At 40.9% G+C, this 21,697-nt stretch overlaps 1 protein-coding gene and 1 long non-coding RNA gene across 9 annotated transcripts in view; one reads left to right on the forward strand and one right to left on the reverse strand.

The window, feature by feature from the left end:
• Ten-a (Teneurin-a transmembrane protein) overlaps positions 1-21,697 on the forward strand; it is a 708,522-nt gene that overhangs the window by 568,809 nt on the left and 118,016 nt on the right. The gene's annotated exons all lie outside the window — the stretch shown is intronic.
• LOC138189395 (uncharacterized) lies at positions 18,967-21,149 on the reverse strand. The gene is made up of 3 exons (XR_011176036.1): positions 20,400-21,149; positions 20,218-20,324; positions 18,967-19,997 (listed from the first exon to the last, which is right to left on the reverse strand). It is a non-coding gene; the product is annotated as an uncharacterized LOC138189395 (long non-coding RNA).

Raw genomic sequence — 21,697 nt, forward strand, 5'->3', positions numbered from 1 at the left:
GATTATTTCTATATTGTTGACTTTAAAACTGGATTAAAAATTTGTTTGTAGTGGACACCAGCGCGATAAGCATGAATTAACACTAGTACTACCACGCCAGTCAAATTGACTGGTTTTACAATTTTATTTTAAAATTCCTACTTCATATTATATTTCTTTTTCACAATGATGTAATGACTTTCACAACGATAACTAAAAGAATGATATGACGAATTTTATTTTATTCTTTATGTATTCAAACGATAACTAAAAGAATAATATAACGAATTTTATTTTATTCTTTATGTATTCAAACAATAACTAAAAGAATAATATAACGAATTTTATTTTATTCTTTATGTATTCAAACTCAAAATAATTTTGTATCGAGGCTACTTATACCAACACCAGTCAAAATGGCTGGTACTCGTCAAAGTGTAAAAGGGTCCTGTAATCTGTCTATCGAACCCCAATTAACCAGATTCCTTGTTTTGTACAGCTTCCCATTTTTACTGCGTATCATTCGATATGATGATATCAGATATCAGGAAATTTCCGGGTCGATCGCTAGATCGCTAGATGCTAACACTAGAAATACCACAGCAGTGAAAATGACTGGTTCTACAATTTTATAAATTTGTCAACCCTTATTTAGGGGTCATGGTTCCAGATGGATTAATAATACCAAAAATGTACTACATAACATGGAATTGCTTCTGTAAGAAAGTAATAAATCAATAAGTATAAAAATATTCTATTATTACGTACTTTTTAAAAACCAGTCATTTTGGCTGATTATGGTAGAAATAACTTCGTGTTAACTATCGGTAGTTCTAGTCCTAAAGTACTCGAAAATTTTCGTACGATATCCATCCCGTACGTTCTTCGAAATTCCACTACTACTGTATTGTGATATTCTGATAGTTCAGAATTTGTCAGCTCGAATATCGTTCTTCGTATGTACGTGTTTGAAATATTTGAGAAATTTTCACTTAGTTGTGTCTCGGTATTTCTGAAACATTCAAGCGAAACACGAACGAATATAATTCTTCTCTTATCAGTTGTATCACGACACGTTGACGTTTCGAAGGCCATCGTCTGTAAATCCGTTCTCGCAACTAAGACGCGGTCCATAATTTCTCATTAACGAAGATGGCTAATGTAGTGACGTGGTCGGCCACTCCCGAGCCACGCGATCGAATTTCCAAGAGAAACCTGTCGACTGCGTTTGACGTTTCCATGAACGCGTACATGTACACATATATACTTGTTGTAAGCTTACTTCGAACCTCGATTTGTTCGAAATGTCTTTCCGATACATTGAATGTTGTGATGGAAGCGAAGTGTTATCGCGAAAAAAATTTGTACAAATCGTATAATTAACACGTATAAGTGATACTAATACATACAATCCTATTGAATACACGCCCATCGTATAAAGCAAATGGGATAGTGGAAGAACAGGATACGTGCCAGGAAGAGAATCCCTCGGTTCGTCGAAGGCGACAAAAAAAAGTCTATCGATCGAAGAGTGAAAGTATACACGTGTGAGAAAGAGAGAGCAGTCACGCGAGGGAGCCAAGAGCCGGCAGATGTTTTATTGACGGCGGAGGTGTGATGGATCGTTGCGATATTATTGCGTTGCGACGCAGCACGGCCAATCGAATACGTGTGCAGGGTGCAGGTTGCAAGGTGCAGCCACCCCTGCGTGCTACGTCATGCATTAAGGGTGCTGAGATGATTCGATCTGTTCGCTTTATATGTACTTGCTCTCTTCCTCCCCTATCCCCATCTCTTTCTTTATACGAAGAAAGACGCGAAAAAAAGAGAATTCTTTGGAAAAAAAGTTGTCTTTTACTGGAATTCTTCATTTTCAATTTTTCTTTCATCTCGTTCTATCTTCTTCGATTCTTTCGATAGTTGGCATTGTGCGCTATGACTACCGTGACTAGTACTTGTTCCCTACTACTCTTTGTAATGGCTATCTATCGGGTAAAAATTGTAGACGTCAGTATTTGATAATGGTATTGATTATGATTTTGTAGAACGGAATATGAGGCCATGTTTACGTAATGAGGATTAAAATTGTGTATATACCTGTTGCTTTGTTGTAGAGGTGTTGACTAGCGAAACTCCGATTTTGGTTTGTTAAATTAATCAATAGACTAGCAATTACAATTGCACGATGTTTACGCAATTATTGTATTGTGATTACCGATGCGTATTAGAAATAGTTTTCATCATTGTGATATAAATATCCCAGAAATTGGCAAATAATTCTTCTTCCTATAAAACTTCAATGATATAAACAATTGATACATATCTGGAATTCTCTACATCGCGATACAATAAAATATTACAGCGTAACCTGGAAATATCAAATAACGTTATAGAACGTTACAGAACGACCATTGAAATCTAACCAATTTATCCGTGCCCTTTCCCTTCCATAATCCCTCAACAACATACCCTGTTATTCCCACACGTCGAACGCCAAAAATACCCAGCGATTACTATAACCTCCGTATCCTCCATTTCGTGACAAGTTCATGACAGAATCGTCGCCGGCGACTATCGACGGTCAACGAACTCGATCAGTTTCCCTCGATCGAGCCTACAATTCTCGATGACAGGTCTCTGAAAACAGTTTCGAAAAGAAAAAAAGTACTCTATATACACAAGTGTATTCATACACACGTCGACACAAGGCACACTGGAGAATTCTACGCGGACACGCGTCAAACTGCGTCGCGTGTCGTTGACAGTTCTCGTCTGTCGTGAAATAAGTACGATACTAGAGGGGCCGCGATTACCCTCTTTGTTCTGGGAGGCGCGTTACCCCGCTGTAATGTATACGTCGAAAATAGCAGTCCGCGAAGCCTTCTACCGTAAACGATTCACCGTGATCGATCGAAAAACAATTTGGTCGTTTTCATGGTCTTCGAGGCGCGCTTCAACGAGAGTTGGTCTGCCTGATCGTCGACAAAGTGTCGCGACATTGTCTATCGTCAGCAGGAAAATAGAAAAGTTTCAGTGTAATGCTATCGTTCTATGAAAGCGTTTGTCGAACAGTTGAAGGATATTAAAAACGACAGCGAATGTCCTGATGACGATGTTACGCCCCTAGGCTCACTATAGGCCGTGTTTCTAATCGTCTCCCTTGGTGCTACAGTGTCGCGGACGGATCGTCTTACATGACCGTCGAGATATACACAAAGTAGCGATAAATGCATAGTTGTCGTCAAGCAGCGAGTTCTGGAAACATCGATTCGCCTTCGGTCCGTTATTTTATCTGCACAAAAAAGGTGGCATACGTGATCATTGGCGCGAGCGGTTGCGAGACCCGAGCGTGGTGGGGGTCGTCTCCCATAGAAGACAAAGACAAAATCCAAGGGCAGGCAGTGGCAAATGACTATTCAAACGGTATGCATCGAGAGGTTTAGACGAATAAATCAAAGTCGCTTAGTCAAACGAATACATGGAGAAATATCATAAAATCGGGTCGAATTACAGTAACAAACTAATTGTATCATCGTTAAATCATTTGTGACGTGTTCATTATAATTTTAAATATTGTTAAATATACAAGTTTATATTAACCCTGTTAATTCAGTGTTACAATCATTTGAACTACCTCTGTTATCCTAATCGAAACAGGGGGACGACTGATTCGTGGCGTCGATTATCAAAATCGTAACGAGAATTTACGCCTCTCGCTGACGCGTTTTCCTCGCGATCGCGTCTCTCCGCGAACCGTCGTAACAGACAATATAACGCGATCTAAATACGTTTATAAGTTCGGATTAGTGAAATAACCCGCAAGAATCGAGTAAACAATATTATCGAAAAATATAGACTATGATAATATAAATCAAAGATCGGAAAAGGTTTCCATAATTGAACAATGAAAGAAGGAAGATGTCGGGCAAATCGTTGGAATTCTTTTTCATCGTCGCGATATTAAAGATCTTATCAACGAACCGAACAAAATTTTATAAACGGTATATTAACACCAGAACATAATATACGCGACTTTAAAGTTCTGTAGGGCCGGTTTAACAGAATTCAAGTGACCATTGAACCAGTCAAGTGAGTGAACGTCGAAACCGAATTTCTGTATGCATTATTCCGGCGCAACGTTTCGCATAAACACATCGAGTCGGAGGTTAGGGCGCGCCTCCACGCGCGCACGTGTAACTCCTGAAACACGATACGACCGGAGGAAAGGAAGTTCCGCAAACTCGACTCGTTCCAGCATGTTAGACGAGACGTGCCTAATCCCGGCGGTTGCAGATTCGTCCCAGAACCCTCAGGGGCCGCGAGTTATCGCCTTTGGGCCAAAGTTCCGAGCAACCGGAGAGTTGATTTACCACAGCAGGGATAATTTCTTTCCGTCGCCGCATGGCTCTTCCGTTCAAGGTCGGATACTCTTTAATGATATTTTTATGGACGGTTTGCATGTACACATTTTAAGTTAGAAAAATGCTGCAGAGATTGTAAAGTACAAATTAAATAATAAAGAAAATGTACATATTTCTTAAACTTTATTAATTTATCCAACTGACTGAGATTTCAATTATGCATTAATCTATGTGGACCGTAGATCCCACTGCCATTGACATCGTATTAAGAATCTCTTCATCCCAGGCTAACATTTCAATCGTTAAATTACGAGACGCGTATAATACATTGTCATCGATCAGTGGCTGCAGAAGTATTCATGCGTGCTCTTACCTCCAAAAAAACATTTTTTTAATCAGCTTCTACGTTTCACTTTTGTAGTATTATGTTTTTACAGTCGCGTAAAACGTCTACTAAATTAACTACGCCTATACGTATATACAGGGTGGTTGGTAACTGGTGGTACAAGCGGAAAGGGGGTGATTCTACGCGAAAAAAGAAGTCGAAAATATAGAATAAAAATTTTTCCTTTGAGGCTTTGTTTTCGAGAAAATCGACTTTGAATTTACGCTCGGTACGCGTGCACTTTATCACGTCTCGTTATAACGAATCTCACTGTCTCGATGGAAAAATTAAAAAAAAAAAAAAATTTTTTTTCTATATTTTCGACTTCTTTTTTCGCGTAGAATCAACCCTTTCCGCTTGTACCGCCAGTTACCAACCACCCTGTATAAATGTTCAGATAAGTAGATAGTGTAGCAATATTTTCTGCAGGCAATGTTTTTAAACCAATTATGGTACATATATAACGCGATAAGACCATCAACTCAGGCCATAAACGTCAAGAAAAAAACGCATGATTTCCCCCCTTTTTCCGTGGTCCCGTCGGGGATGGCCTCGCCAGAAGAATATTCACGGAGGGACGACTGCGCGAGACGTGAACGAGCGGCCTATACGCGCGAAACAGAGGGCAAACGCGCGTCGTACGCCCGCATTCATGACTCGTGCACGGCGGGTGACATGTGCACGCAAAGGGAGACGAGGAACACACGCAGTAATCCCGCGTGGCCGTTTGATGTTCACGGCAGAACTTTAACCCCACGTCAAGCAGCAGCAGCGGAGCGCTGTGTTTCCACTCGATCTTGCGGCGATTTCTATGTACTTTCCTTTCTGACTCTGCTTTTCTAACTCTGCTGCTTTTCTAACTCTCTATTTACATATGCCCTCGAGTTACAGTTGAACGACGATAGAAATGGAGGGAATTATAAATTTACCGTTATGTGTAATTTAGTTAGAAATAGTTGGAACGTGGATGTGTCTATAGTAGGAAATTACGAATATGTTTATTGTAGGAGAATTCTTAGAAACGGTGTAGCTTGGTCGTATCGTGAGCATAAATCTACCCAGCACTACATTTCATCGTCACTCTGGTCCAATTTCCTCTGTTTATATTCCAACATTCCTATTTCACCTGCATCGCAATTCTTATATCCTTTACTGGTCTTTTACATGCACGTCTCTTGCCTGAATCGATTCTTCTTGCTGTTAGACAATATATCAGTCAAATACGTTTAATTTATCGTTAGTCCGGTTACGTTTGCTTTTCTTAAACTAGATTTTAGGCTATTCTACTCGAACGTAGGCTCAAGTAATTTAGTTAGAAACGTTTAGGTAGCTTCAATTAATTTTAATCAAAGTTCTCGGTATATTAATATTACTTTATTCAATATTCTTACTTCTCAAATTAAAGGTTTGTCATCTCTTTCGCTTTTCTAAATTAATCATCGATTTAAAAGATTCACCGTAAATCATTAGTTACACCAATAAGCACAATCCACAGCTTAACAAGAGGCAGCATTGAAACGACAGTTGAACGCATTTCCCAACAAAGCACGCGTTACAACGTCGCGTTATAAAGAACGATTGACCGTTCAGTTTAGAACCCTATACCCTATCGTCCTCCCTATAATTCACGGCAGAAGAAAAAAAATGCGTTGTCAGCGTTGTTGAAAGTAGCGATCGGTTGTCAACGCGACTTCAACCGACACATTAATAAACTAGCGTACGGGGCTGGTACATACTATGGTTCACGACAACCGAGCCATCGAACGCGGTTGGCTTGTCCCCGCTCGTCCCTCTGGCGCAATTCTCGCGGGGAGAATTACCCTCTTCTTAACCCTCCGCTATTACGGTACATGTTTAGGATACGGTCGAATTTGCCAGAGTCTCAAGGCTCGGCTCACTTTACCGCGTAATAGGTGTTAACCATGAAAACAACACGGTTTCGCAGTTTATACGGGGCAACCTCGAACTTCAGAAAAATGAACTTTGGAGAATTTGTGATTTATTATTAAATTTATGATTTGTGTTTTAAACTGGATGCCTTAAAAAATTATCGATCGGTCAGTCATTGATGGATATAAAGCATTAGATCTTTTATACGAAGAATAATAAAATACTGTGTTGCGAATTCTCGACTAAAGAGTAACCGGTCAGGTCAAACCGATCGATCGATATCGCGTACCTCGAATGAATTAACGCTCAACGTGGAGGAGGTTTAATAGATCGAGTATTAGAGTAATCTAGCACTGTATTTGCACTTGTTGTATAATAGTAACGTTGATGTTATGAACACGACGGTGGTAAGATCTTGTTGGGAGTGAAGTATTTCACCCGCACGGTACGATGTCTGATGACGAACTGTCCTCCACGTTGCTGATTCTCCCTACCAGCCGTTGGGTTTCGTCTGTCCATCGTGCCCTTCCGGCTGGTACTTTCCCGAGGGTTTTTACCTGACCTCGGAGTCATTAGGCTTGCAGCTCGGGGTGGACATGTAATTCGGAATTTCCTAAAGAAGGGAATTACCGAACACTATGCCTCGGATATAAGTAGTAATATTAGCATTGCCCATTATCGCTAAGATTGAAAGGTACTGTTCGAGCAATATTATCCGATACAAATTCTTTAAAATCTATTAGTATTCGACAATACTATTGTGTTTTTGCGCATCTTATTCCCCATTTATACAGTTCGATTGCATCGTTTTCATACGTAGAAAAATTGTGTTGGTTGGACGAACAGAGGTCAGTATATAGAAGAGGCGGATCGATCGGTTTCCGAGTCGAAGCAAGGAATCGATCGCATCGAATCGACGCTTTATGTTTTTGCGAAACACGTGCAAACGAAACCATCGAGAAGGCTAGCTAGTTCCCTATAGTGTGCGTAGCCGCCGCCAGACGACTCGTTAATAAGCGATACTCCATGATATCAGGTTGTGTTTGTAATTGCATCGCGATGGAAACTTTACAAAAGCACGGTTAACGTTACGGGGAAACCTGTAGATCCATTATAAATGGAATTGTTGATTCTGATTGGACGCTGAGTGGTTCCTTGCATAGAAAATAAAAAGGGTTCGATTCAATTTCTTGCCAGCGTTTATTACCTATTATGGAGTGTACGTGTTATTAGTAAACTGCAGATTTTTATGTATTTAGGAAAATAGGAAATTTAAAGATGTAAAAGTGTATAAAATATTCAAAGTACCACATCCGTTACAATTTAGAAAGCGAAACAAATCTCTGCTTACATTCTACTGCTTTGGTCGTCCTCACGAAAATATATATTTACATAAATATCCGGTCTAACGACTAGTGCCTATAGTAATAACTTTAGAATTAAGAGCCTAGATTTTTCTACGTGTTTAAACACCGCGAGTATCGTTTATTAAAAATAAACGTCTCATCTTCCAGGTAAAACGAGTCGTCCCGCTAGTAAAAGTTGGGAAACGATTAAAGAAATAATAAATTGGTTTCTACGAAACGCTTTATGCTGCTTCGTCGTCGGTGAACAAATTTTTAAACGAGTTTGAACCATCATTTTCCCCGTAATCGAAACTTCTTTTCTGTTTCCAAGAAGTTCATCAAGAAAAAGGTGATCAACCTTTGTCCAACTCTTTCCCTTGCTGCTCTTGCAAGTAAATTTTTACTTCGCCTTCTCCGCTTAACAGGTTAATTAATTTCAACGTTGTCAGTCACCGAACGACTCTCATACTGTAACAGACAGGTCTATGCAGTGCAGGTCACTGGTGACCCCCGCAGAAGTCAACCGAGCGGAAAGAGTCTTCCTGCAATGAATTATCAAAACGAAAGTATGACGAACAAAACCTGTTTCACGCGACCCTCGAAACCGCCCCCAAACACCAGAAGCAACAAGTTCATACTCTCAGTCGCTCCACCTTCTTACCATCCCTTCTTAAATCATACCGAGGCGAAATCTAACTTAACCCTTCCACCCCGTACACGATCAAAATCACGGAAACGGCCGTCCAATGCAATTAACGTCCTTCCTCGTTGGGGTGGAAATTACACGCACACGCACTTATCACTCACCCACTGTGCGAGGACGAGTGTCGAAAACGACCGGGTAGATCGAGGCTGTATTAGCAGGCATTAATTACACGACCCTCTCCGTAGGTGGCCGGACATGGGCTGCGAAGCCAGTGCTAGCCAATCGTTGCTGAGTAAAATCTGCAGGATACCGAACGACTGGCCATGGCCACGGGTCGAACAAAACGAGCAGACGACGAGTAAAGGGAGTATGTAGTTGAGTGCCTTCGCCTAGCGCCACGCCGGTCAATCCTTCCACGGGTAAACATCGCGCGTCTCCTTGCGCTTCTATCAATTACCCCAACTCCGCCTCGGCTACGCTTTTACCCTCATCGTTGGAACGACCCAGGGCTGATCCAGCAGAGTCGGTGTCGTTGTCGATCCTGACCACCCGTGAACGTTATAGCGCAGTGAGAAACGTCTGGTCTCGATGTTCGTCGTGGTTTATGCGCGGTGTTCTAGGATTTTCGACTAATATATACGTGCGACAGTAGTATAGGTGATACACCTATTTCCATGTACCGTGGAAATTCTTATTGTGCCATCGTTGGAAAGACGAGGTTATGTAAGATAGTTTCAGCACAGATAATTTCGATAGAATTAGGATTAAATGTCACAAAGATAATTCCTATAATTTCAATAATTTTTTAGTGGAAATCGAACTCATTACGTTGGCCATTTTAAGCGCGTGCATAGTCAGGACCTAATTGGTATCGGAGAAAGAAGAAAGATAGCGACGCTGGGAGAATTAAAAAGGTGTTTTACTAAGAGGTAGGTTACGAACGACAACAACATGAAGCGAGTTCGTTTCAACCGTGTTCTACCCTTCAGCTTCATTCTGGTCAGCCAACTAAAATCGTCCTATACGGCCCGATAAGATCCCATTAACTTTATCTGCAACCCCATGTTCCGCGTCACGCTTTATCTCTCGACGCCACAACGTTCGCGTGTCCTCGTGTGTTATGAATCGCGCGACCCGCGGTTTAAACATTGTCGCTCGTTAGATGTGCGGCTTCAACCGAATTGCCCCCTCCCTCTTCTGTTCCCTTCGTCGCGTGCCCTGCTATCTTTGAATTAATTAAGTGATCCGTGGAGACGCTTTGCGGGCTTCTCGTTGCGCTTTACACCGAAACCTTTGCCACATTTTGCTTTGGTGCATTTTAGAGCAAAGGTGACGACAGGTTTTGGAAAATTGAATTCCTAGGACATTCCTCAAAGACCTTTCTGATACGAACAATTTAGCGAGTTTATTTTAGAGAACGAATCGTCGAAGTTCTTCTCTCGCATACAATTGGAATTTTCAAATATCGTACAATATGTAATTTCGTTGATCTGTGTGTTTATGGATTAAGCATGGAACATGTATGAGAAGAATAAGGAAGAAAGAGAAAGAGGAGAAGCATGTACGACGTATCCATCTAAATCCATCGCAAGAGAATACTTTTATATTTTAATACGACGATTATATTTTTACGAATGTCATACATTTATGCGAGACAGATTGCTTGAGGGAGTTCTTACAACGTTCGAGGGTTTTACAGACTTTGTATTTTATAGACTTACATTTGTACAAAAACGTTTCTATCAATATGTCTGACAGAATTGCGAGCAGAGAAAGAACCAGTTGATCGGATTATTGGATCAGGATTCGAACCTGAATCTTCCGCCATCCTTGCGATTGCTCTACCAATAACATATCCAGACAGTTGACAAATTCTTTCTTCCAAACTTTATAACCTAACTGGTTATCGTCTGATAATACACGGATGAAACTTATCCAAACGTTTCGAAAACAACCTAACCTATCTTTATTCCCATTTTTATCCATATCTAGTGCCTAATAATGTTCGATAACGAAATAGGAGATGTACGTGTAACAACTTTTACGTAATATAACCTATAACTAATTTCTTGCGACAAAATTCATACAAGAATTAACTATGCAATTTTTTAGTATTATATTTGGCTCGTTATTTCGTCATAAATTCGTATATCACAGTTACGAATGTATTTATTTAAAAGTACATATAATAGTACATATTCAATAAATCGCGATTAATTTTTTGAAATCAAAGACCCTCAAAGAAAACAGTGGATGCTAACGAATTCCACGTTCTGCGAAGGGATAGTCAGGTCGTTCAACGACACTCGATTCCAGATCTCTGTGAACTCGCGCAGAAGTAAGTTGCCGAGTCGTTGCTTTAATTATGAATCGGACGTCGATATATCTTAATCGTCCCAGTTTCCCCTGGCTCGTACCAAGAGGCACTCGTTAATCGATCCGTTCGATCGCAAAAATTCGCCAGCATGGAGCGTTCTAATCGGCCCGTTGAATAATTACGCCAATTAACGGTCGTTAACTTCGGTCTCGAAACAACATGGCCGACTATCGACGTTCCGAAATCGATTTACCGGACATTTTCTAATTTTTTCTCTCCAACCAAGATCCCGAAAAACATATCTTGTAAACAAGGAAACTTAAGACATTCGCCGTTACGTAAAATTATGTCGTCTTACAAGATAGCGAGACGATGTTTAAAAAAACAGTACGAAACTAATTGTTAGAGTTGTTAAAAATCCTAGTGAGGAAATTAATATCCATGAAGCTAATATTTTGATTCGACACAACAGATAATTTTTTTTATTTTCGATTAATATTCCTGGTGGTCGCCGATAGTCGAATTCCAGAAAGAAATATCGCAGTTTTTCACGCGCGATATTTCGTTCGAACATATCGAATAATTGCAGCGCGGTCGATGGTGGCGCCACTAGTAGTTACGTCTACGGCCAGTAGTGACAGTCAGCGTGTCGAACGAAGATAAAGGCGAATGAGATAACCGGTACAAGCGACGAGCAACAAAAGGGCGAGAAAAGGTGTGGGTGTAGCGTTATATTATTTATCGAGCCAGACAGAGAGGCGAGAAAAAACTGGTAGAGTATGGGACAACGTTATAAATTATACATGGCGGCGATTACATTATCATAATCGCGGAACACACCGGCGCGGCATTTTAAATCGTATATTATATGATCGCACGACGAATGCGAAAAACAAGTCACGCCCTTACGCGCGCCATCCACGACGCGTGGAATTCTTAACGAACGTGACAGGAACGATCGAGCGACACGAAGCGGAACAGGAAATAGGAACCGCGAGGAAACGCACTTTTCTTCGAAACGAACGCGGAAATAATTCTGGCGTGACTTTGTTATCGAACGAAGGGATGATCTCGAGGAGACGATCCAGAAATGAAAAATCTCGAAACGAAGGATCCTGGGATCGAGAATCTAAAAACGAAGAATTCCCGAATGAAGGGCCTCGGACAAATATTTGTATCGCACGAAAATAAATTATTTATATGTATAATATAATAAATTATTTATACACGACGATAGTTGGCGTGACGAGTTAACTCGTCCCATTCGGTTAACAGGTTAAGCGACGAGCCAGCCTAATATGGCTTCGTAAGTAGTAGAGTGTCTTCGAGCGTGTGATTCTTCGTAATGGTCTTTCGCTTTCCGGGCCGTTAAGCTGCTACGCGGTCGAACACTGGCATAGAACCGTCTCCATGTAGTTTTTCAGAAGAACCTCGAAGAAATCGTGTGGGTTTCATCTCACCACGAGCTGATTCTGGACTTTACGGATGATTTTTCTGGATGGCTGATTAGTTCCACGAGGATTTTCCTTGAATTTGCTGCGAGAAAGTTTTGGACAGAATGTATTTTACAGTCGGAAGGGAAAGAATTATTTTCGAAGGATGAAATAATTTATAGATCATGTTCTTCAGAGCTGGAGAAACGGCATGGAGAGGGTTGTTATTATAAAAAGTTCAACGACGTGAGTTGTAACTGCACAGATTACAAATAAATGCGTTATCGAGAAGTATGCTTGATAGAAGTAGCGAAGTCGTAAAATCGGTCAGACATTAACGTGTATAGACATATTTACTCGGTCGGCAGACGATTCGAGAGACACAGCCATTTGGAAGGCGAGTGCTTGCATCCACTTGGACTTGTGGTAGCGTTTTTTCCACGCTGGAGATGATATTCCTTGTTTTTTAATATCCTACACGTCTTTATTTTTGTACCTACTATACAGGGTGGTTGGTAACTGGTGGTACAAGCGAAAAGGGGGTGATTCTACGCGAAAAAATATATAGAATAAACATCTTTCTTTAATTTTTTCTTTTAATTTTTCCATCGAGGCAACGATCTACAGTGTGATCCGTTATAACGTACCGCACGCGTACCGAGCGAAGATTCAAAGTCGATTTTCTCGGAAACAAAGCCTCAAACGACAAATTTTTATTCTATATTTTCGACTTCTTTTTTCGCGTAGAATCACCCCCTCCCCGCTTGTACCACCAGTTACCAACCACCCTGTATAACCCATAGATAATATAAGAACTACCATATTTGAAGACTACAATGGAAAATAATGATAAATCACATTTCCATTTTTCACAAATAATCTGAAACTCTGTTACGCTGTCAATTAATCCCCGAACTGTCTCTTTATTTGGTTTTAGTTTAAGTACGTATTTTCATGTCATGTGCCTCTTAGACATTTCGTGGATAAGGATCAGGTCAATGGAAAAATGTGCACCGGTGAAGATTAGAATGGAAGAACTTCGTAATTGCGAGAAGCTGTAACCAAGGCAAGCTTGCAATCGCAGGAATTACAAGCGAGCGAGCGGCAATCGCAAGAATCGTAATCGACAGAGTTGCGATCGTAGAAATTGTAATCGCCAGGGTTTGCAATCACAGGAATTCTGGTCGACCGAGTTGATATCGGATTAATTGCACCGAAGCGAATTTCAACGGTAAAATTTGTAACCGTACGAACAGTAATCGATCGGCTCTTACCAACGCAAGTATAATAATCAGATGACTTGCGTTTACAACCAAAAATTTACTATTCACTGTGTTGCAATCGTGTAAGTGTCGAGTGAACGAATTACCATGTTGCAAGTAACGATCTAACGTTCATAGAAACTGCTGTCATGCGCTCATGCAAATTGCAATTGCACGCAATAGTATCCAAATTAACATAAACTTCCTGCAATCAAACGTGCTTCATATGAATTCCGTCAAATATTATTCTTTTCTTTTTTTTTTTTAAGTATAATTCCTTTATACGTTTTGATTAATAGAATTTACCGTTTTAATATTTTATGTCCAATCATCGTTTCATCTTTTGATCTTAAGGATTAGAGAGGTGGCATTTACAGGATTTATCGATGGTAATTTGATCTAAAGGCGAGATTAAAGCGTTGTTTTACATACTATTAATCATTCTCTTCCAATAAATCAATGACTAAAAAATCCCAATAAATTATTGTGAAATATGAAAAAAGAAAATGTAGGATTATATAGTAAATCACCATAGTGATGGAAAATTCTAGTTATGGGAAACGCATTACCAAGCCATTAATCATGAAAACAAGAAAAAAACGAAAAGCAAAAGTAACACGCTTCAAATTTAACCTATCAGTCCACCCTTTCGATTAACCTCGAATTAACCGATTGAATTAATCACCCACAGAAGCCACGATGTTCCGGTCCACAATATTCCACAACGTACACGCTATGACGCAAACGGTCGATGCACACGCTGTTACAGTTTACCGAAACGCCATCGAAACCTGTTTATCACGTCCACGGCGAGCAGCGGAGTAAACCGTGAAAACACGCTGACTTGACTCGAACGGCAAACAGGCCGGGTACCGGCTAAGCGATCTTGACATAAACAATCTACCAGTCATTTTCGACAACGTAAACGCTATTCGTTATTTACCGCGCTACGCTTCCAGCTACTTGCTCGCCTCCGTTATAATTCATAGCCGCACCACGAGATGCTATCGATCTCCATTTCCCTCTCTTTGTCTCGTTTTAGTGGAATCTGTGCAGGATACAGCTGTACATTTTGTAACACAAGTCTCATTGAGTAATTTATAGAAGGAGCTCACTTACAGCCGAGTGTAATAATATTTTTATCGAGAATTTCCAAGGCAATATTTCTCGTGTGAAATTGTCCGTTAATTAATCTCTCGCAGAGTGAAATGTTTTGCTGCACGAAAATCAGGCGACTGAAAATTTCGAGAAAAATGGTGCACGATTTCGCGAACCGTCGTGGATCAATAGGAAAATTAATAGGTTGTGCGAAACTCTGATCTTGAGAACTTTTTAGATTACGATTCCAATATATGGAACTTCGATTACCAAGTAAGAAATGATGAAAAGAGAAAGGAACAATACCTACTTTTTCCTACTTCCGATTGCGCATAAATTCTCAATTTTACCACTTAAACGGCTATAAACGATTCGAATAAATCTTGTGGAAGCTATTACGCAAACGTATAGTAATTTTAGATTATGTGTATTAGAATGTGCACCCTCCATAAGGCGATGCAACATACGCGAAGGAATTATCTTACGCTGTAGGTTAGAAAAATAATTTTTGCGATTATTTAATGGTCATCCCTCTCATGCCATAGATCTTTCGCCCTGCTTTGTCCCATGAATCACGATCGAATTGTGACGAAGGGATGGAACGCAATAACTGGAGCAATCCGGGGTAATAAATTAATAGAGGACTTTGCGAGCTAATAGAAAAAATAGACTGGAAAGCCTGCAACGCGAACGGACATCACCCCTGAACCGTTTTCCCCAGCTAATGCAATCAAGTTTTATATACTGGGTGGTCCATTGGAAGGGGATGGTCTGAACACAACGTGCAACTTTTATGGAGTGTTTGTGCGTGTGCGTGCGTGCGTGAGAAACACAAAGGGTGGTTTTTGTTTGTGAGCGTTTTTGGAATTCGATTCTTTCTATGTTACGTTATTTTTAAAGGCAGATATTGCATATAATATAATAAATCTTTCCGCAGAATAGAAAAGATGAATGAAATTTTTTAACACCGAATGTAGATAAATGTTCTGTATTATAGTGTCATGGAGAAAAATTGATATCGTTTAGTAAAAAATTGAAAATGGCCTTTAAATAGACAAGTAACCACAAGATGATGCATCGCGCTTCATACTATTAAACTACTATCAAGAATTTTTGCTGTATCTTCTCTAGTTGCCAAGATATTGACTCGCAATAGATTACCTTGCTCGGCTTATACAAAAACCCCCCTTATACGTCACTTAAGGCTGTTCGAAATCAATTTCCCGTTTAAGGCCATCAGAAGCACATTCCACTGTTCCATTAAAACTCGGTCGCTTCTTTTTTATCTATCATTGAATACAATATCCTATACCGAAGTTAATAGGTACGTAACACAGGGTGCTAGGTCGAATTTTATTCAGGAAACGTATCATCGCCAAAGGAATGCTACCCATGCAAATCTCTCAACGATTCGCAAATTCCAAAATTTCGCCGCACAAGGGAAAAATCGTATCCGGGATCGTCTTCGAACCGGTAATAGCCGCGGCATGTCGCGCAGAAGAGAACGACGAGCGGCCGGAAGATAGGTCGTCATTACCGGAACCAATTTTCTACGAGCAACCTTACATACATCTCTCGAGTGCCCTCGTCGGGATATATCTCGCGCGCGCACGCGTACCTCTGAGACGAGTATATACGCGCCGGTAGCAAGGATACACGGGTCTTCTCAAGAAGTCGCTGGAAGAATGGTCGATTTCATATGAATGCATTCCATGCAAATGCGCCGTCGACCATGGTGAACGTTGAGTTGGGGGAATGGAGGGGGATGAAACAGTCGGCTGAACCGAACCGCTCTCGAGCACAGGCTCGAGTGGGTGGGGGAAGGCGAGCGACTGGAGTGGGGGAAGAATTCAGCACGCCGATGCGGAGATAATTGGGTGAATACATTTCGGCCCTTCGTACCGCGGGATATATATTCTTCAGCAGGGCCTTCGTGCATTATGCACGCGCGCGCTAGGAATGTGCGCGTACACGTGCATGCGGTGTCGGGGATGGCGGAGTCACGTGTACAGGCATTGGGACGTATATACGAATTTCGTAACGGATAGATGGGTTTGTAGGGAACCTGTGCCTTTTGCGATTGAACCTGTCCGAGAGTGAAGATTTTTGGGGCTATGATGATCGAGGGTTTTGGAAATTGAATTTTTTTTTATTTTATCCACAGATTTATCGAACCAAGGGATTCTTTGTTTGTGCCTCTTTTTTTTAGTTAGTAGCGATTAGTCGAGATCTTTGGCATCTGAGATTTTGTTAGAGGAGAAAAATTTGGGACGAAAATTACGAGATAGAGGACAGGTATCTGTTGTATTTTACGAATCAAACTGAAAGTACGATTTAGAAAGCTGAGAAGAATTTTATGTGTCTGAATGAAACATCTGACTATGATATTATTCGGAAAGGTTCCGATATTTCCAGTCACCGTTCTATCCTATATTTCGAGTTCGTTTTATGATTCTTGTTATTTTCCAAATGACAACCAAAATATTCGCTACGCGCAAAGATACCGAAGATCGTCATTTTCGCGCAAAGCGTGGCGTGTTTTGAACAGATTTAATCATCCGAACGGGTGCTATGTAAAGGGTTTTCGTTTTGTTGTTCTCATTGGGCCACGTTATTACTCGTTTTCGCATCCCGTTAACGCACGGAACGGTTTATTAAAATATCACCGTTAAACAGGCACGTTCGTAATTACATTAAGGATACTTTTTCGAGCCGCGTTGCGCTTGTCACCGGCGCTGGGAAAAATAGCGGCGACGTTCGTTATGTGACAGATGACAAATGCGCTTCAAAACATCCAGCGAATTTAAATGCATCGTGACGTTTTAACATTTCGAAACAGCCGACTGAAAAACAAAAAAAGAAAAAAATGAAAAAAATATATAAAAAGAAACACGTCGATACTTATGCCCCGTCGAAACGTCGTTCGAAAGCATAATACACTCCACTAGTTGATCTAATTAAAATATTTGTCGTCTATAGAAAGGACCGTGATTGACATAAATGGAACTATAATTCCGAATGGTCCGGTTACGATTGGTTGAAACGTACGATACTTGTTCAGACCGTTTAACAAAATTCCAAAATGAGAACTAAAAAAGTTGACCGCAGATTTGTCAACGATCTGTTTCACCTGTTGTCCACAAATAAATATAACGTTATCTTCGTGGTAATGTCCAACAGTATTTTAAGATTATTTCAATAATACTAATCGTAATAATATCAGGTTTCATCAACGAAAATATTTCGGAAAATGATACAATTTCTTTTATACCAAGGCAACAACATCGTGCCAAAGATCATATATAAGAAAATAACTCAATTTACTTTCGATCCGAGTAACGTCCATTCAACGATCTCGACCGCGAAACCCTTTCATCCCGAAACACCATCCGCTACTATACAACGATCGAGGTAATACTCTTCGAACCATCCAGAGAAGCTTTGCGAGGGAAAGAAGGGGCAGTTTCGCCGAGGTTGGCACGAACGGAACGACGGCCGGCTGTGATTTAAAAAAACGAACGGTATTAAGGAGAGTTCCGTGGAGAGGACTCGTTGCCGGGCTGCCATTGTCCGCTCCTCGATTGCCCATTAACCGCTCAACCAATGTTCCACGAACAACGGTTCGACCTCTCGATCGTCGTGCGCCTTTCGTCTAACAGCGTTTTGCTAGTTCACGTGCATCGTTTAACGTCATATCCCGACGGATATTATGACGTCTGCGCCGGCAGCGCCATCTCCCGTTGTCCTGGCCGCCAACGTAATTCGAAGCGAGTCAGCGAGAGTCCGGGTTCATACAGTGGACGGTCGCGATAACGCGGTTCCTGGATCTGCGCCAATTGTCAGATTCACTGTATCCATTCTCCTCCGTCCCTGTGACGGGCCACACGGTGCGTTTCGCTCGGGGGGGGGGGGTGAAAGTGTGAATGACGAGGAACACGGGGTGAATGAACTTTTGCCGAGGACGATGGCAGAGAATGAACGGTCAACTATTCGACCGTCATCGAATGACGGACTTTCAGATAGGCAAATGTAACAGGTATAGATCGCGTTAGGTTGGGTTTGTCATTTGGAAGGGATTATATCTGCATACTTTTGCTAGATAGGCTTCGATCGTACATCTTTAAAAGATTGATAAATCTTGTTAGTTGTTTTAAATTAAAAATGTATTTTAGATTAATAATAATATAATTTGGAGGTAATTATATTTGCGTCTCGTAAATAATTATATTTGTAATATCTAGCCGTCAGATACCAGGTTACTTATATACCGTTCGAACGTTACCAATTACAAGACGCAACAGGAAATTAATAAAAACATCCGTTTCTATAAATTACGGGCACGCGAACGCCGTTTGAGCAAACGAAGCGGGCCGTTCAATCACAGAGCAAACGAGGCGTCAACAGGCACCGTCCGTAAGAGGCACTCAAAGGACGCCCGCCGCGTTTCCGCGACAACGTGGACACACATCCAGCCGACATATTTACTCTGTCTCTTGTTTCCCTTCGCGAAATAAAGCGAGCCAGTTCCCTTTAATAAGCAGTCGTTGCACGTTTACGGCCTACGGCTGTCAGATTTCATGGCTGCTAGAGGATCGGCGAGGCAAGAAATAACGAGAAAAAGTGGGGAAAAAAGGGCAAGATAGGTTCGTGTTGTAACGCGCATTCGCCCTTCTACAGATAGCGATAGACTCGAGACGCCACAAAACGCATTTATCGTGCTCGAAGTTTATGGTAAAATAAGGTTGTTTGAAATTTATGCAGACTATTAAATATTACTTTGTATCTTGATTGTTGTCTTCGATGTTTAACAAATTATTCGAATATAGTTTATCCATCAAAAGAATCTGATTATCCAACGATTAATTACGAATCTTTATCAATACGAATATCTGAAACCGAATGATCGTGCATCCTCCTCTATGTAATTTAAAACATTCAGAAGCATTCCAATGCTTGCAACGCCGAATGGTTCAAGAACTCGGGGGGCATCGAACGTCCACCGCTAGCTGGAACAATTCCGAGATCCTAAACATCGACTGGCGTGCTCACTGGCATGGCTGGAGAAATCAGTCCGTGCAGTCTCTCCACCCTCGTATTCCCTGTGGCGCGATATTACGACCAGGGGTTGACCATGGCCATGCGTTTGCAGGCTCATCCATTCTGCTCCAGTCTGTCGCCCCGAACGAATCCACCGTTCCAGAGATAAAGTTGGGAAAACCTTATCGTTGGGCACGCAACGTGTGCTCGCGCGAGTAAAATCGTGTTAGCGCGTTTGCTTCCCTGTCGAAATAACGGTATGCTTTCTGTATGCATAAAGTATTTGGAATTTTTCCCCTGTCTTTCTGTTGTGAAGAAGATCGATATAACAAAGAATGAATTTCGAGGAACAAATTTGTGCGACTCGAAAATTTTAAAGGTTATTTAAAATTTAAAGGTTAATTAGTATTGTATAATGTAATATAACTTAATATAGTATTGTATAACGTATATGTATATATACGATCTCATGTTGTAACTGTAGGCGCATATACGTAATACGTTGGAGTACTCGTTTTCTTGTATTATCAAGATTGGCCACGGATACTATCCAGCTCCTTTACACAGGCTCTAGAATCATAATCACAATACAATTTCACATTTCGTAGTTTATAGCATTCTAAGTAGCAAACAATGGATAGTTACATAAACGTTCATTTATTCAATCATCGTTCACAAACGTTTCAGTCGTTTTCTTTATCTTTCATTCTCCTTCATTCCTTTATACCGATTCAATTTATCCATTTCCTGAGCGCACCATATATTCAACGAAATACTCTACTTCTCTGTATTATCACTTTTGGCAAGTATATCGTAGAATCTTGATCATAAACGAAACACAGTAAGCGTATCTGTAGATGGACCATCTCGAGGCTGTTGGCGGGACAATTTGAACGTCGAAAGTCATGCTCGTTGGGACAGTTCGCGTTACCGTTGGATTTGTTCCGTTGATAACGTGTCTGGCGATCGGTGGTTTTCGTCATATATATATTTTTTCATGTTTGTCGCGTGTTCGAGCAAACAGCCGGTGTCAAGTGTCTCTGTTCCCCATATCGCAAGCTCGTATACGCCAGCGAGTAGCGCGGGCAAAAAAAACACGGCGTCGCGCGTCGTCGTGAAAACGATGTACCCTTGTTTCGAGTACACGCCCGACGGCCTGTATGGGTCGCGTCAGCACTTCAGAAATGCAAACGTCATTGTCACGAGAGATTTAATACGTTCCAGCGGGCGAAACTGGCGAGCGACGCGCGGGTTTCGTGTCATGTGACGAACGAAAGGAACGTTGGCACATCTAGCGATGGTGTGTTCATGGCGAAATATTTATTTATTTGCCAACACATATCAGTTCATTATTCATTGTGAATACGTTACGTTGTAATGTATTTTTGCATTTCTGTTTCTGCAAATAGAAAAGAAAATTTATTTGTTTGTTATTTTGAAAGTTATTTGGCTTCGACTGAAACTTTGGCAAGTTTTTATTTACGAAATATACCGACGTTGTCGAATCAGATTTAAACGAATACTGTCGAACTAAACAAAGAACAAATCTAACCTCAAAAAATTAAATTTATCTCATAAACAATTTACTAAAGTATTGTTAGCAGATATAAATGAAACTAACCTCTCTCCTCTTGCGATTAGCAATTTTATAATATTTCTCATTACACGATGAAATACCATGAATCAGTGATGTGTATTCCTTTCGCTTTGAAGTTGCTATGCACATCGTTGTCGCGGTCTGCTGGTAGTGGCGATAAGGCTGTAAGTGACGATAAAAATAACCTTACTTCCCACTTGTCCGCTTTCCTTTTATGCAACGCTAATGACGCCACTAAGCGTTCGGTCGGTGACTCGCGAGTAACTGGTCGCGCGGGCCTGGATCTCCAAAGAGGGTCGAAGCCTTTAAGGAAATTAGTTTGAAATTGAATTAAAAAACTTAAGAA

Source organism: Bombus flavifrons, chromosome 2 (genome assembly GCF_040668555.2).
Source record: "Bombus flavifrons isolate JBK064 chromosome 2, iyBomFlav1_principal, whole genome shotgun sequence".
Classification (NCBI taxonomy): domain Eukaryota; kingdom Metazoa; phylum Arthropoda; class Insecta; order Hymenoptera; family Apidae; genus Bombus; species Bombus flavifrons.